A 15,511-nucleotide genomic window follows, 5' to 3' on the forward strand; every position below is an offset into this window, starting at 1 on the left:
AGAAAGTAATACACCTGGCTCCTAAGAAACAGCCAGGGCAGAGAAACACCCCGCTCCCCTCCACTCCCTTCTGAAGGTTTTTGTTTTATTTCTTTCAATCTAGATGTCTCAGTTTACAAAGCGTAGATTCTGGCTGGCAATCAGCAGGGCAGGTGACCTCCAGTCACGTGGGTGAGCTGCACACGACAGCTGGATTTGACCCACACCAGCAGCATGTGGTGACCAGGCCTCAGACTCTGCATCTGTGACCTAAGACTGGAGGATGTTTGCCTGGGCACCGTCAGGAGAACAGTAAACTGTAGTCAGCACTTAGCTGACTTGACCAGCAGCGCTGCACACTCTCTGTCCTTTTCTCTTTAATCGGGTAGCAGGGGGTGGGGAGGAGAACAGGGCAGACAGTGTCAGTCTGGGCCCCATTAGGCAGCCTCCGTGAATTTACATGGTGGGTTGATCATTAATGAAACACCTGGCATTTGGTTACTGCTCTATAAACTTCCCGTGACTTCCGCCTTTGCGTTGTCCCCGAGAGACTCCTAGAAATTCCACCCTGAGGCTGTGGGAGGTGGAGGAGAAAGTGAATGTCCTCAGCAGCGGCCCAGTGCTGTGGAAGGATTGCTGGGACCCGTTTCTCTGGTTCTGGAGAGCGTGTTGGGATTACTGGGAATACGGCTAATAGAATCCTCTAATGGGGCTCCATATACCAGTCTCTGGGCATGCTAACACCACTCACTGTTAAGATGCCAACACGATGGAAGGCACACACTTACTGAAGTGTGTGACACAGGAATGAATACCTGTGTTTTGCCCAGCAGCTGTATGTGTATGTGTGTGTGTGTGTGTGTGTGTGTGTGTGTGTTCACTAGCCAGCCCTAAGAGGGTAAATCTCCTAGTGTACCCATCAAGCCTCTTAAATACCAGCACACGATGGCCTCAGTACCTGGGTGGTTTCCGCATTTGCTGTGGCTGTGAGGGGTTCCCCCAGATCTACCTAGTTGGGAGAAAGAAGGAATTTTCACTTCAGATGAAGGAAGCAAAGCCTCAGAGGAAGGTGTCTGGGAGATGTCTGGGAGAGTGAGCGCTGTTTGCAGTGGGACTGTCTCCATCTGCCCCACAGGCTCCACTTCCACGCAGATCAGAACTAGGAAAGGGCTGGAAGACAGAGGCAGGGGTGCAATTAACCTGGAAGCAAGGATTTGCATCTAATTTGCATCTCTTTCTGCAAGCAGGAGCTGCCATGATGGAGCTTCCCTCAGACTCGATTTGGTCAGAGTTCCTCAGAAACATGAGCATGGTTCTCTACCAGACTATGTTTTGATCTTCAAAGACCTCCTCGAGCGTTTATTGTATAAAGAATTCAAACAGGAAAGCAAATAAGCCGTTTCCCTCGAACACTGAATCCACCATCTATGTTAGGCCTAGTGTTTGCCTTTTTGTTGTAGATGCACATAGAAGTTTCTACAACTTGTTTAATTCTGTTAGAATAGCTTGAAAATATGGACATTTTATGGCTCCACACACTGTGACACTTTACCCACATTTATATATATTTCTCTTAAAAATAGGAGTATTTATCACCTAAGTATATAAAAGACGGACATTTTCCTAAAGCTGTCCAATACCAATAGCCAGCCTTCATGCCCACTGTCACAGTTTTCCAGAGGTTTTCTTTTCTTTTCTTTCTTTCCCTCTTTTCCTCTTTCCTTTTTCTCAAAGGTTTTTCTACAGTGGCTCTGTTAGAATCCAACACCCCATGGCTTTCTCTCTCTCTCTCTCTCTCTCTCTCTCTCGTGTGTGTGTGTGTGTGTGTGTGTGTGTATTAAGAGAAGTGCACTAGTTCATCCATGCCCACATGGAGGCCAAAGGAAGACTTCAATAATTTCTTCTATTAAGTCCCACATTGGTTCCCTTTCTTTGCTTTTTTTTTTTTTTTTGACAGGATCTTTCACTGAAACTGGAGCTTGCTGGTCTAGGCTAAAATGGTTCTAACTCCTCTGTCTACTCTCCACACCCAAGCAGACACCAAGGTCAAATGCCATCACATGCTGGGCTCCTCTGGACTAGGCCTGTCCACATCTGCTGCGGTTCCTATGTAAGTCCATTAACTGACGGCTGAGGCAAGACTCTGTGACGCCAAGGTCTTTCTTTCTTTCTTTCTTTCTTTCTTTCTTTCTTTCTTTCTTTCTTTCTTTCTTTCTTTCTTTTCTTCCTTTCTTCCTTTCTTTCTCTCTTTCTTTTTCTTCCTTTCTCTTTCTCTCTTTCTCTCTTTCTCTCTTTCTCTCTTTCTCTCTTTCTCTCTTTCTTTCTTTCTTTCTTTCTTTCTTTCTTTCTTTCTTTCCTTGAGACAATTTTTCTTTGTGTAGCCCTGGCTGTCCTGGACTCACTTTGTAGACCAGGCTGGCCTTAAACACACAGAGATACACCTGTCTCTGACTCCTGAGTGCTGGGATTAAAGGTTTGTGCCACTACCTGAATGACTCAGTTTCCTTATAAAGTTAAACCTACTGGGATAGCGTTCCTCTGAAGGTTATACATACACACACAAAACCCCAGAACAGCATGGGGGTTTTGGTACATGTCACCTGTGTCTTGTCTCCTGAACCCCATCTCATCCAGGGCAGCAGCTTCTCGACTGTTCTGGCATTCTTGTCCCTCTCCTTTCCCCCACACACTCTTACTCTTCCTTCTGTTTTCCTGGCTAACTGCTATTCTCCATCAGCAAGAGAGGTGTTGGCTGTGTGCTATTACAGTGCCCTTTGCTTGAATCTACTGTGATAGCTGCTGAGTGGTATCATAATTGCCCTTGAACTTTCCTGTCTCTAAGTCTGGTCTGTAAGGTTCATGAGGCTCTTTCTCTTGTACTATTGAGGGATCGAGTCTGATCAAGCATTATTCTGGATGTTTCTGTGACAGACTCTGATCAAGACTGGCATTTACACCAGCGGACTATGTGCGAAGACTCTTCCCTACTACAAAGTGGATGGGCTGTGACAAATGGGGCAAGGTTAACTAGAACAGGCTCGCCTCCATCAAGCTGGGGTAATTTTGCTATAGTTGGCCTTTGGACTTGACCTGCAACATTTTCCCCCTGTTTGCCAACCTGCAAACACACCCTGCAGAGTTTGGACTTCCCAGGTTCCGTAATGGTGTGGGCCAATGACCTCTCTCTCTCTCTGTGTGTGTGTGTGTGTGTGTGTGTGTGTTCAGTTTTCTTAAAGAACCCTTATACCCACAATACTTTAGAACAAGTCAGTCAGCAATTATGTTAAGAGTCTTAAGGATGGGTTGAGGATTCAGCTCAGTGGTAGAGAGAAGGGAAATAGTGCAGATGAAAACTTAGATCTACATTAAGAAATGACAGATGCTAGGAATGGGGAATAAATATCTGTACAAATATAAACTTTTCCTCAATGCATTTCTTTTTTTTTTTTTTAAGTAGATTTGAGAAGCCACACATGAAAGGCAGAGGCAGGTGGGTCTCTGTGAGTTTGAGGCCAGCCTGGTCTACATAGTATGCTCCAGGACAACCAGGGCTGTGTAGATGGAATCCATCTCTCTCTCTCCCTCTCTCTCTCATACACACAGACAGACAGACAGACAGACAGACACACACACACACAGTAGGTTTGAGGCTAGAGAGAAGACTCATAGATAAGAAACTGCTCTGCCAGAGGATCTGAGTTCAATTCTTAGCACCTACAGGGAAGCTCACAACTGTCTGTAACTCCAGTTCCAAGGGATCCTATACCCTTTCCTGGCCTTCATAGGCACCAAAAAATGCATATGGTGCACAGACATACATGCAGGCAAAGCATCTACCCATGTTTAAAAGAAAGTTGTTAATTCTAACTTGGTTGTGGTAGTGCATGCCTTTCATCGCAGCGCTTGAGAGAAAGAGGCAGAAATAAACTCTTAGGCCATATCTTCAGCTCCAGGTGTTCAGGGCTAACATGACAAGATCCTGTCTCAAAACAAAATGTAGTTTATTCTTTAAATGTATGTGTGTGTATGCTGGTCTTGTCACATACCTTTAGTCCCAGCACTAGGGAGGCAGAGGCAGGAGGATCTCTGAGTTTGAGGCCAGCCTGGTCTAGAGGGAGTTCCAGGTCAGCCAGAGCTACAGAGAAAAACCCTGTCTCAAAAAAGCATAAATAAATAAATAAATAATAAAAATTTAAACATATTTTAAATTATGTTTATATATGTGCATCTGTGTGGAGAAATGTGCATGTACATGTGCAGATGCCCTTGAAGTTCAGAAAAGAGTGTTACATCTCTTGGAGCTAGAGTCACAGGTGGTTGTGAGCTGTTATGTGGGTGCTGGAAACCAAACTTGGGTTCTCTGCAAGAGGGAAAATTGCTCTTAACCGTGGAGCCATCTCTGTAGCCCCCAATGTAATTGATTCTCGCTTTAATTTTTATTTTAGACAGTATGGCTGTCCTGCTCTATAGACCAGGTGGGCCTCAAACTCAGAGACCCACCTGACTCTGCCTCCTGAGTGCTGGGATTAAAGACGTGCACCGTTACACTCAGCAAGTAAGTAAAATTATGTGATAAAAGCATAGAGTACCAGAGGACAAGTATACGCTTTTAAAGATTTATTGTGTGTGTGTGTGTGTGTGTGTGCCTGTATGTTTAAGTACATGCCTCATGTATCTGGCTGAGGCCAGAAGAGGGCGTCAGATTCCCTAGTACTGGAGTTACAGGCTGTTGTCAGCCGCCTCGTGTGGGTGCTGAGAACTAAACCCAGGTCCCCTGGAGGAGCTGCAAGTTCACCCACTATCTCATCAGGAAAGTGAAGAGATTTTTGGCTGAGGGATACTGTGGGTCGTAGACCACGCCTCCAGGGGAACTGGCACAGGGCAGAGAGGAAGCGTGTTCAAACCCTGGAAACCTCAAACTTGAGATTTAAAATCTCATCCTGAGAAAACAGAGTTTCCCATGCCCGCCTCAGGAGCATGTGACAGAACCCCCAGGTGGCTACAGGTAGTCAGTCAGTCACAAAAGCTGTCCTCTGTATTTCTCCCCATGCAAATAGAGCAGTGCCAGCATCCTAGCCCCAGCCAATCAAATGCATTCCTCCTCCAAGCCCCTCCCCACTGCCCACAGTTTTAAGTCCCTGTTTCTCAGGAAATGAACTGTTGAAGCATCATCTACTTAGACTGGCTGTTTATTCCGAGCTGTAACACCGGGAGAAAGAAGGGCTCCCCGTTTTCCTGAAGAATTCATCCCTGGACAGCTGGACTTGACTGCCGGCTGGGCACTTGCCATAGAACCGGCAGAACTATTGTGGTCACCACTAAAGCTCACCCGCACCTTGAGCTTCCGCTGTTCACTGGTGTGTTAGAGCCGATCGCTGCTGCCGCCTTTCACCAAGCTCCGTCCACCGCGGTGCTCATCTGCGGGAGCAGGTGGCCAAGATGTTCTCGAAACAGCCATTCTGTCCGCCTGAACCAACCTAGGCTCCTCAGGCTGCCTCTCTTGGTTTTGGAACCTCGACTTTCCACTGCCATCTGGGACCAGCAATCTCATTAAAAGAGCTAAATGTAACACTGCAGAAAAACTGTTTTCCGCATCCCCGGTGAGACTGGGGTCCTGTGGCTCAGACTTCGTTCCTTCACCCAGCTGTTCCTGAGGGAAGCGGAACCTGGGACTCGGATTCATCTATTCCTATCTAGAGACGCTTGGACCTTCTGTCTGAGGAACGAACACTCCAGTTTGGTGCCTCTTCCCAGAAGGACCCAAATTAAAGCATCCCCGGAGCAGAATCAGCACTGCAGAGAGATCCCTGCCTGAGGGATTTTCACTATGGAGGCAAAACAGCAAAGAAAGGTGCCAGCTAGGCCTGCCAAGGGTCAGGGCTTTGGGACTTCATGACCACTATGACATGTGACAAAGCAGCTCGTGGCCTGACTTTCTGTGTACCTCTGTCCTAAAGGATTCTTTATTTATTCATTTATTTATTTATTTTAAACAATTTACTTGTGGTTTTGTTTGTTTTCAATCTGAGTGCTCTGTCTGCACGTATACCTGCAGGTCAGAAGAGGGCATCAGATCTCTTTATAGATGGCCATGAGCCACCATGCAGTTGGAATTGAACTCGGAACCTCTGGAAGAAAAGCCAGTGCTCTTAACTGCTGAGTCATCTCTCCAGCACCAGGATTCTGTTCATCACACAGATGGTCTCCATGTCCCTAAATTTTGTTTGTTTGTTTACTTATTTATTTTTTTGTTTTTTTTCAAGACACATTTTCTCTGCAGCTTTTGATGTCCTGGAACCGACTCTGTAGACCAGGCCTGCCCCTGCCGTTCAAGTGCTGGGAATAAAGGTGTGTACCACCACACCCATTTTTTTAAGATTTATTTTTATTATTTTGTGTGTCTGCGTTTGTACATCATTTGTATGTTTGATGTCCAAGGAGGTGGTGAGCCTCCATGTGGGTGCTGGGAATTGAACCTGTGTCTTTCACAACTGAGCCAACTCTTCAGGCCTCTGGATTTTAAATTTATCTCCCTTTTTCTTTTAATTAGGTAGCTATAATTGTGCACATTGATGGGGTTCTCCTGTTGTGATGGCTAGGCTTTGTTTGTTTGCTTTTTTAGGATAGGGTTTCTCTGTGTAGCCCTGGCTGTCCTGGAACTCCCTTTGTATGGCAAGCTGGTCTCAAGATCCACCTACCTCTGCCTCCCAAATGCTGGACTAAGATATGTGCCACCACCTCCTGGCTGCTAGTCTGTTTTGTTTTAAATCAACTGACACAAGCTAGAAGCAGCTGAGAGGAGGAAACTTCAGTTGAGAAAATGCAGCCATGAGACTGGGCTGCAGGCCCAGAGTGTGGGTTTTCTTGATGTGGAAGAGCTCAGGCCACTGTAGCTGGTACCGTTCCCTTTGCAGGTGTCTCTGGGGTGTATAAGAAGGCTCAACAAGTCGTGGAAAGCAGGACAATTAGCAGCATTTCTCCAGGTTCCTGACCTGAATGCCATTCAGTGGTGGACAGGGACCTAGAGATACAGGATAAAGTGAACTCTCTCTTCCCCGGGGTTGCTTTTGGTTATGGTGAGTTCCCACAGTGTGCACTTGTGAGTGACAGTGCTCAAGGATGCCAGGAGAAAGTGTTGGATCCCTGGTGTTACAGCCAGTTGTTCTCTGAAGGGGCAGCAAAGGCTCTTAGCCAGACCTACCCCAGGTCTGGGAGCAACAGAGCAGTTAAATTCGGCGGAACATGGATCCACACCACATGCTCCACGAGGACCCAACCCTCTGTGCCTCCCAAGGAACGAGGTAATAAAGGTGTGTCACCATGCCTGTCTTTTTCATGTGGGATCTGGGGGCCACATGTAACCTCTTCTGCTTAAGTGGCAAAAGTTATATCCTAGGCCCTTCACAATCCTTTTGAGCCCAGAATTCTTGTATAGCTTGCTACACGGTACAGAGAAAGGGGAGCCCACAGCCTCCCTGTCCTGGTTTAGTGAACCCAGAAGAAAGAGAAAAATATCTTTTAGTGTGCCTGTGTTTAAACACCCAGGGAAGCACTTTTCTTGGTTAGGCTCCTTTACAAGAATGCTCTCCCTGCAGGCAGGAGCAGGAGACAAGGCAAATCCTAAAGCCCTTTCTAAAGTTTCAACAGCCAAAGTACGGTGCAGTGAACCAATGAGCTCTTTAGGCTTACAAGACCATGGTTCAGGGTTAATGGCAGAAGCATGGCCATGATGGAAAATCTGGACCCAACATGGAAGATGGCTCCTCCGTGCCTGTATAGCTAGAGCTCTCCTCCCGTTGTCTTCCCAGCGTATATTTTCCAGCCTTTCTCTGAGATCCCAAGACATGTGCAACTAGAGTAAGTTGCATACAACTGGCTGGAAGGAGTGGCTAGATACACAAGCTAGGTCCAGTGGCCCTCTCTGTCCATTCCTTCTCTGAAGGACAAGCCCATGTGGGATGGCCTTTTACAAGCTGACGCAGCTGGTCATACAAAGAAGGCAGTTGTGCTGGTCGGCTAGTTCTGTACAACAGCTCCAGTCACAGGGTCAATGAAAAGAATCTTGCATCGGTGAGGCATGATCTGTATTTGGTGGCCTGCTCTGTGATGGCCAGGGCCACCAACACAAGTAGAAAGGGGGAGGGGCAATTTACCTCCTCAGAATACAGGAGAGATGCTACACAGAATCGGGTGACAGATGCCCAGCATCTTCACTGGCCACAGTTAGGAAGCCCCTGCCACAGGGAGGCTCTAGGGTGCCATGTGGAGGGAGATGGTCTGATGAACAGCTTTTCAGAAATAAGAATCAATCTAGAAAAGCCTTGATTGGTGACACAGCTCCTGGCCAGGCTGTCAGTCTCTGCTTGTCTTCTTGGCTTCCCCTCAGCAGTTCCTGGTGGTCCCTATCCTGGTAACAATCACCATTCTTTTTCTAGACACTGTATAAACGGTAACAATGTGGCTATGGCCTCTCTGAGAGCCAGCATCCTTGAGCTCAGTGCCTCACTGCTCCCCTCTGCCTTGGCGAACATTCAGTTCCCATGAGGTCAGCAAGCTGAGGGAAGCAGGGCAGGGAGGCAGACCTCCGGGTTCCCCCTACCCCATTCCTTAATCACCGTCAGTCTCCCAGCCACTGGTGGTCTCAGAAATGTCTGAGCATACCTGACTCCTCACACCAGTGTGAATGGAAAGTCAAGAACTCACTCTTGTGAAACGGCTTATGGACCAGTGAAATCGAGAGAATCACAAGCCCTCCCCTTCCCACTCCCTGAAGCTTCCCAGGGGCTTGTGCTTGGACCGCTGAAATGCAAAATGTGCTTTGGAAGTGCTTTTTGGAGTGCAAAGAGTGAACCAGATCTGGGAACTAATGGATGCTCTGCCCACAAGGAGCCCAGGTTGAACAAGTGAGGCTCTGTGCTTTCTGCGTTTTAATGGCCTTCTGGATTTGTCCCCCCTCCTTTAGCTTCACTGTTTGTTGTGTGGGTGAGGAGACTAAGGCTTGCCCGGTTAGTAATGATGGGAAAACAGCATCTAAACTCTGGCTGGAGTCTAGAACTTCTCCCATCTGCCTCAATGACAGCAGTAGAACAGGGATATCCTCGCATTGTTGCTACCTTTCTAGGAAGTCCACACGGCCCAAGACCTGTTAAAAAGGCCATTTGCTGCTCCAAGGACCTCAGGAGGGATGGAAGTGAGATAGGGAAGCTGTGTGCTGCACTCTGCTCATGCAGATGGTAGGCCTAGAGAGAATGCAAAAATTTTTTCTAGTCCTCAAAGAGGACCTCAATGTTGTTCAGGCAATTCAACTGGCCTGCCCCTAGGGGCCTTTAGGATCCTGACAATGTTCTATGTTATTACCTGTATCCTATGACATCACCTGGGCCAGGTGCTTCAGATATAACCAGCCTGCCACTCCCATCTGCTCTCTCTTGCTCTCTCTGCTTTTGTTTCTCTGTTGGAGCACTCCTTCCCCCATTTCTGTCCCTCTGTCTCTCTCTGTCTCTCTGTCCTCATGGCCCACTCATGCCCTAATTCTCTCCTGCTTCCCTTCCCCTGAATAAACGCTTTAATATAAGATCTGTTGTGTGCATGGCATTTTAAAATAAATCCTAACAACCCCTACCAGGGGTCTAAAAGTAGCCCCAGCAAAACCCACTTAGGGCTTCAACATTCTGACAGCCCGCACTCACTATTGGCTACTCAGACACCTGTTCTCTTCTCCCATGCTGTCTTGAATTGGGGCCCAATAAGTCCCCAAACTTATTCTCACAATTTACCAATTGTGTGTGTGTGTGTGTGTGTATGTGTGTACAAATCTTGTTCTCCTGGTTTTGTGTGTCTGGAGTGTTATTTTCTTTGCAGTCACCTCTCCTACTTGTAGTTCACAAAAACTAGCTTTTATGTAAAATAAATCCAACCTGAGAGTAAGTAGTTGTGCTAGCTAGTTTTTTGTGTTTGTTTGTCAACATGCCATAACCTGGGGTCATTTGGGTAATCTCAGCCAAGAAAAGTGCCTCCATCAGACTGGCCTGGGATTGATGCTGGAGGCCTCAGCGGGTGGTGTCTTGCCTGGGCAGGTGGTCCTGCATTGTGTAAAATACCAAGCTGAGGGAGTCGTAAGAGCAAGCCAGTAAGCATCAGGGTCCTGTCTAGAGTTCCTACCATGACTTCTCTTCATGATGAGGCAAGCTGTAAGAAGAAACAAACCCTTTCCTCCCTAAATTGCCTTCGGTCATGGTCTTCATCAAACAGCAACATAAAGCAAAGGAAAACAGTAGTGCACTTCTGTAATCCAAGAAGTGGGGAAAGGGTTGAATCAAGAGAATCTCTAGTTTGAAACTAGCCTGGGCTGCACAGCCTCAGACCCTGACTCAGAAGTAAATAAAATGTCTATAGTGCTACTGATACTGGTACAGTCTTGTGGTACTTTTTTTTTTTTTTGCACATTTATGCATATTTAACCATTTTGAGTTTCAGTTTTCTTTTGATTTGGATGCCCCTCCTCCTCTCAGTTAGCTGTGTTTACGATTGAGAGCCTCCATGAATGCATGTATGCTCAGGAGAGCGGTCCTAGTTCACAAGGAGCCAGAGGAGAGCATTGGATCTCCTTGAGCTGGAGTTACAGGTGGTTGTGAGACGCCGTGTGGGTTCTGGGAACCTAAGCCTGGTGTTCTGCAAGAATGGCAGATCCCTTAACCGCAGAGCCGTGTCTCCAGCTCCTGTCTGTCACCTTCCCTTAGTTCTCAGAACATAAGTTTAAATATAGTTGGGTGGTAGTGGAACATGCCTTCAATCCCAGCACTCAGAGGCAGAGGCAGAGGCAGGCCCATCTTTGTGAGCTCCAGCCAGCCTGGTCTAGAGAGAGAGAGAGTTCTAGGACAGCCAGGGCTACACACAGAAATCCTGTCTTGAGAAACCAACCAACAAACCAACCAACCAACCAACTCCCCCGAAACAAACAAACAAACAAACAAACAAACAAACAAAAAACCCAAAATAAAAAACAAAACAAAAAATACAATGCCATACAGCAGCGGTGCACACCTTTAGTGCCAGCACTGGGGAGGCAGAAGCAGAAGAATCTCTTGAGTTCGAGGTTAGTCTGGTCTACAGAGCGAGCTCCAGGATGGTCAGGGCTACACAGAGAAACTCTGTCTGGGAAAAACTAAATAAATAAAATTAAAACAAAATGATTAAATAGAAGCACACAAAACCTAAGTATATTCTGATGTTCCTCTAAAAAGCGTTGCACTGCAGGTAGGCTTCCTCTCCCTCTCTTGTTTACCCTGTGAGTACTCATTAGGCATGGATCCAGGATTAAGTACTTTCACACGCCGTAGCGTTTTGCTTTCTTTATTCGCTATTTCAGAGGAAGAAACTGAGGCTTGAAAAGATCCCTTGTCGCGGCTTGCAAGTAAATCAAGGTATTCTGATTTACAACTGCCTCCTTTGACGAAGGCTAGCCTCTCCAAGTCACTAGGCGTGAAGCCACTCCATAGACTCATTTCTGCAAAGGAAAAGTGAAAAAAACATTCCCCATCCTTTTTGCTATGATTGACAGGCTGAGCCCAGAGACTCCTTGAGAAATAGGAACGCCCACAGGGACACCCCAGTGGTGGCGGGTGTGCCAAAGGCACCTGGCTCAAATGGGCCAGAGCTCTCACAGCGCCTAACCAGCCGGCTTGTTTGTGATTCTGCCTGCTCCCGAGCGCGCGCCGCCTGTCACCGTCACGTGGCCGCCCCTCCCCACCCCACCCCTCGGTGACTGGAGAGGCTCCGCCCCCCGCGCCGGCCCTTCTTTCGGCCTCCTTCAGTGTCACAAGATCTCTCAGTGAGGCCCCCACCTTCGCGATCCTTCCGCCGTCCCCGCCTCCACATTAAAATCTTTTTCGGTTTTATTTTTCTCGGCCAGTTTGTATCGTCATAAGTGGCATCTCCTGTCCCATCTGTAGAGGCTGAGGCATTGGTCATCTGGTATTGAGCTCGGGTCGCAGGAGGGACCCGGGTAGGGACTCTTTTTCGTAGCGGAGGCCTCCGCCGTTCGGGACGCTGCACGCCAGGGGGAGGTGCTGCGCGTCCAAGATGGCGGCGCCCTGTAGGCTGGAGGGACTGTGAGGTAAACAGCTGAGGGGGAGGAGACGGTGGGTGAGTACGGGGGGTGTTTCCCCTTCCTTTCCTTGTGGGTTTTTCAGGGCAGCCCTGGCAACGTGACCTCAGGTTGCGGAGCGCTGCGCGGCGCGTTGGACGTGTCTGGGGTCCGGAGAAGGGGGTTCAGGGAGCTTCTCCCTCGCCCTCGTCGCGCGCTGGCTCCGGCGGGGCTCGGCTCGGGCTGGCGGGGCCCAGGGCAGCTGAGGCGGGCCTGGCCCGTCCGACAGGACGGGTGGCTGCAGCTTCGGGCCTGAGGTGGCCCCGCTAGCCCGCCCCCCTCGCTTGTTGCGGGGTGCGCGGCGCAGGTCAGAGACCCCGGGCCGATCGCTGAGACCTGGGGGTGGGGCCGTGGCCCGAGTCGCGGCAGCAGCTGCCGGGGTTGGGGGTGAAGAATGAATGAAGGCGGCCTGTGGGCGCCCGAGGCTGCCCCGCGCCTGCTGTCTCGGTGAGTGTGTGCACGGCCGGAGTGCCTGGCCCCGGGTGGACTTGTGGATGTTTAATTGATGCTGAAAGACAGTTACCTGCAAGTCGGCAGAGGTGCTGGTTAGAGACAGCGGCTTGTCCAGCCGCTGCTGGACTCTCATTCATTCATTTGGGGAGCTGGAGGACCCGCAGCCTTCCGTCCCAGTCATCTCTTAGAATCCAAGCACTTTCTTTGTGTTGTGGGCTAAAGGAGTTTGGCTTCGTGCGTTTGGGTTCTGGGATGGGAGAAACGTGGGGGTTAGGCGGGGTGTGCTCACCGGTAACTGCAGCTCTTAGTTGCAGGGGCTAGGGGCTGCAGGGGCTAGGGGCTAGGCACTGCTGAAGTGCTTCGCAGCCATCCTCTCTTTGCTTCTGGACAAAGGAGAAGCAATCTGCAGCCTTCCTAGATTAAGAAACTGAGGCCTGGAGAAATTGGGGTAATTTGCCCAAGGCCACACCCCCCTCGTCTGAGAGAGCACTGAATTGAGGTCCGACTAGTTTCATTTTGTCTGCTGTTTGATAAAAGCTGTCCTTTTATTAAGTGATTGTAGTTAATCATTTGACCAAAGTGTGTGTGCGTGTGTGTATGTGTGTGTGTATGTTTGTGTGTCTGTATGTAATTTTGAACAGGGTGCATTTTGGTTTGTATGTCTTACGTTTTTGTAGGGTGAGTGAGTTTGTTAGTCCAAATTAGATTACAAATTATTTTGTAATTTTCCATAAAACCGATGGCATTCACTGCAAAAAAAAAAAAAAAGAATGCTGAAACATTTACTTAAAAAAATAAAGTATAGAATTAACACTTCACTTTATGTAGAGTACACTGTGAAAGTACTAAAATAGACTAATGTTCTTCCGAGATATTTTGATTTATAACTTTAGGATCAGTTTGGAGTCAGTAGCATTCAAACAGGCTGGGAAAGTGCATCAGTAAATTCCAGGAAGCCACACAGAGCCTAATCTTCTGGGAGCCTTTGATTTACTGAGCAACCCACCTGTGATTCTTAAGTTGAGCATCGCTGAATAAACCTGGGATATGCAAATAGGAAAACTGATTTAGAGTTGTGTAAGGAAATGCCCCTTTAACAGTCATACATCAGGCAAACGAGGCTCCTCAGACTCCTTTAACCACCTCGAGTAAATGTAAGGGGTATTTATAGAGGATGTGAACAAAAAATACCTTCTTACTAAAGTTAATATCTTCTCTAAAAACACCCTTACATCATGGGGCTAGAAGGGCAGATGATGTAAGCTTTCTAAGCCTCGTGCATTTCTTGGTGTCATGAGCGCTTTGTATGTCCCTAAATTCCTAGTTAGAAGGAAGCAGGCTGCCAGCTTTCCTGCATGTATTCAATAAGCTGAAGTGTGTGCGGTCTTGTGTCTCAGTGGCATTCTTCCTCCCTGGCTTAAGAAGAGAGTTGTGTGGTTCTGCTGTGGCTGTGGTGTGATGCTTTCATGCAGGCTTAGCTTTGCTTAAGAGATATAACTGAACCTTCTGACTAGGGCAAATGTAACACAAACCTGAGTATGTAATGTTTACATGAAGACAGAACTGCCCAAGTAGGAGTCCCAAACCAATTCATCTGAATCTCTCTGCATGCAAGCATCTGGCCCCATAGTAGGTATACCTGTGTATTCTGTCCTTGAGGATAGATACCCTGTGCATGTTTGTTTGGTTTGGTTTGGTTGGTTGGTTTTGGGAGAAGTCTGCTTCTGTGTACCAAAGAGGTAGGGGATCATGGACTGAAGTATCGTTTTGGCTATTTGCTTCTTTCAATTTGTAGTTTATTACAGAGGACTTTCTTTAGCTATCTTCTATATATTTGTGAAGCTGTGGGCGAATTTTGATCTTTGCACACAGCTGGCTTGATCTGTTCTGTCCTTCAAAGTGTTTGAAGCTGCAGGTATGTTTAGTTTTGAATTCCAGTGCCATCCTGAGCTAACATTAGCTCCTCCTGGAACTGACTGGATATCCTTGAGTGCCAGGTTTCTGTGATTCAGAGTCTTCCTGAGCTTTAGGAAACATTCTGACCGATGTTAATTGGTCTTGACTCTATGGTAAGTCATAGTTCTAAAATGACAGAAAATGAGTACTCTTGGGCTGGATGGCAGGGTGAGCTTGTTTATCCTTTAAACAGTGTTTCCCTGTATGTTCTTTTATAAATCTCCCTTTTAAAGACAAGTCTTACTGATCATATAAGTAGCTGCAGGCATGAATGAAAAGTATATAAAATAGTTGAGAATTTTTTTGTTGTTTTGTGCACATGTGTGTTTTAAAACCTTAGATCATCAGTTGATTACTGTGTAATAGAGTTTTGTGTGCATACTCAATTTTTTTTTGGTGTGAATATTCATTTAAATTGCCGAGACTTTACATTAAGTAACAAGAATAATTTTTGCTTAAGTCTGTAGTTGCTAAAAATTACAAATTTAATGTCACTTTTAATGGAAAAGAATAAAAAGATACACAGATTTACATACATATAAAAGATATGTGACCTTAGGACCTTGTCAGTTTCTTCTAGTTCCTCCTTTTTTTGGTGAGGAGGTATACAAGAAAATAGAAAAAGTAAAAAGATATACTTTATAGCTGAATGAGTTCAAATTGCCATCTAATGAATAAGATGCCTTACATGCACAGCATTATCACCAAACAAGCATGCTGTAGTTACTTTTGGCAACTGGTCATGATGTGAGGAAATTGGGCTGTAGGGTCATGATGCATTTGGTGTCTTATGCTGGTGATAGGCTAGAGCAGGGCAGGGTGGAGATGGAGGATAGATGCAGTGCTTTTCGGCCTGTGGTGGTTAAACTTGTGTTACATTGTGTCTCTTAGAGAGAACAGTAGCAAATTTGAAGTGTATCAGTTTTAAGTTACAGAGTGGTGTTATTAGTGTTCCAAGTACCTGTTAGTAAATGACTG

General features: G+C 47.0%; 1 protein-coding gene and 1 long non-coding RNA gene across 7 annotated transcripts in view; both read left to right on the forward strand.

The window, feature by feature from the left end:
- The first annotated feature begins 202 nt into the window (after positions 1–202).
- On the forward strand, positions 203–6,773 carry LOC132655862 (uncharacterized). Its single transcript, XR_009593765.1, has 4 exons — positions 203–2,089; positions 2,911–3,036; positions 4,425–4,534; positions 5,129–6,773. It is a non-coding gene; the product is annotated as an uncharacterized LOC132655862 (long non-coding RNA).
- A 5,192-nt stretch (positions 6,774–11,965) lies between these two features.
- Positions 11,966–15,511, forward strand: part of Tsc1 (TSC complex subunit 1) — a 50,216-nt gene continuing 46,670 nt past the window's right edge. For 4 of the 6 annotated variants that reach the window (XM_021640885.2, XM_060389763.1, XM_060389762.1 and 1 more), the window contains exon 1: positions 11,966–12,094. The gene's annotated coding sequence lies outside the window, so the exon portion shown is untranslated. Of the gene's footprint in view, positions 12,124–12,226; positions 12,572–15,511 lie in introns of those variants that run through there. The other 2 variants (XM_021640791.2, XM_021640972.2) reach the window with 2 other exon arrangements.

Source organism: Meriones unguiculatus, chromosome 8 (assembly GCF_030254825.1).
Source record: "Meriones unguiculatus strain TT.TT164.6M chromosome 8, Bangor_MerUng_6.1, whole genome shotgun sequence".
NCBI lineage: Eukaryota > Metazoa > Chordata > Mammalia > Rodentia > Muridae > Meriones > Meriones unguiculatus.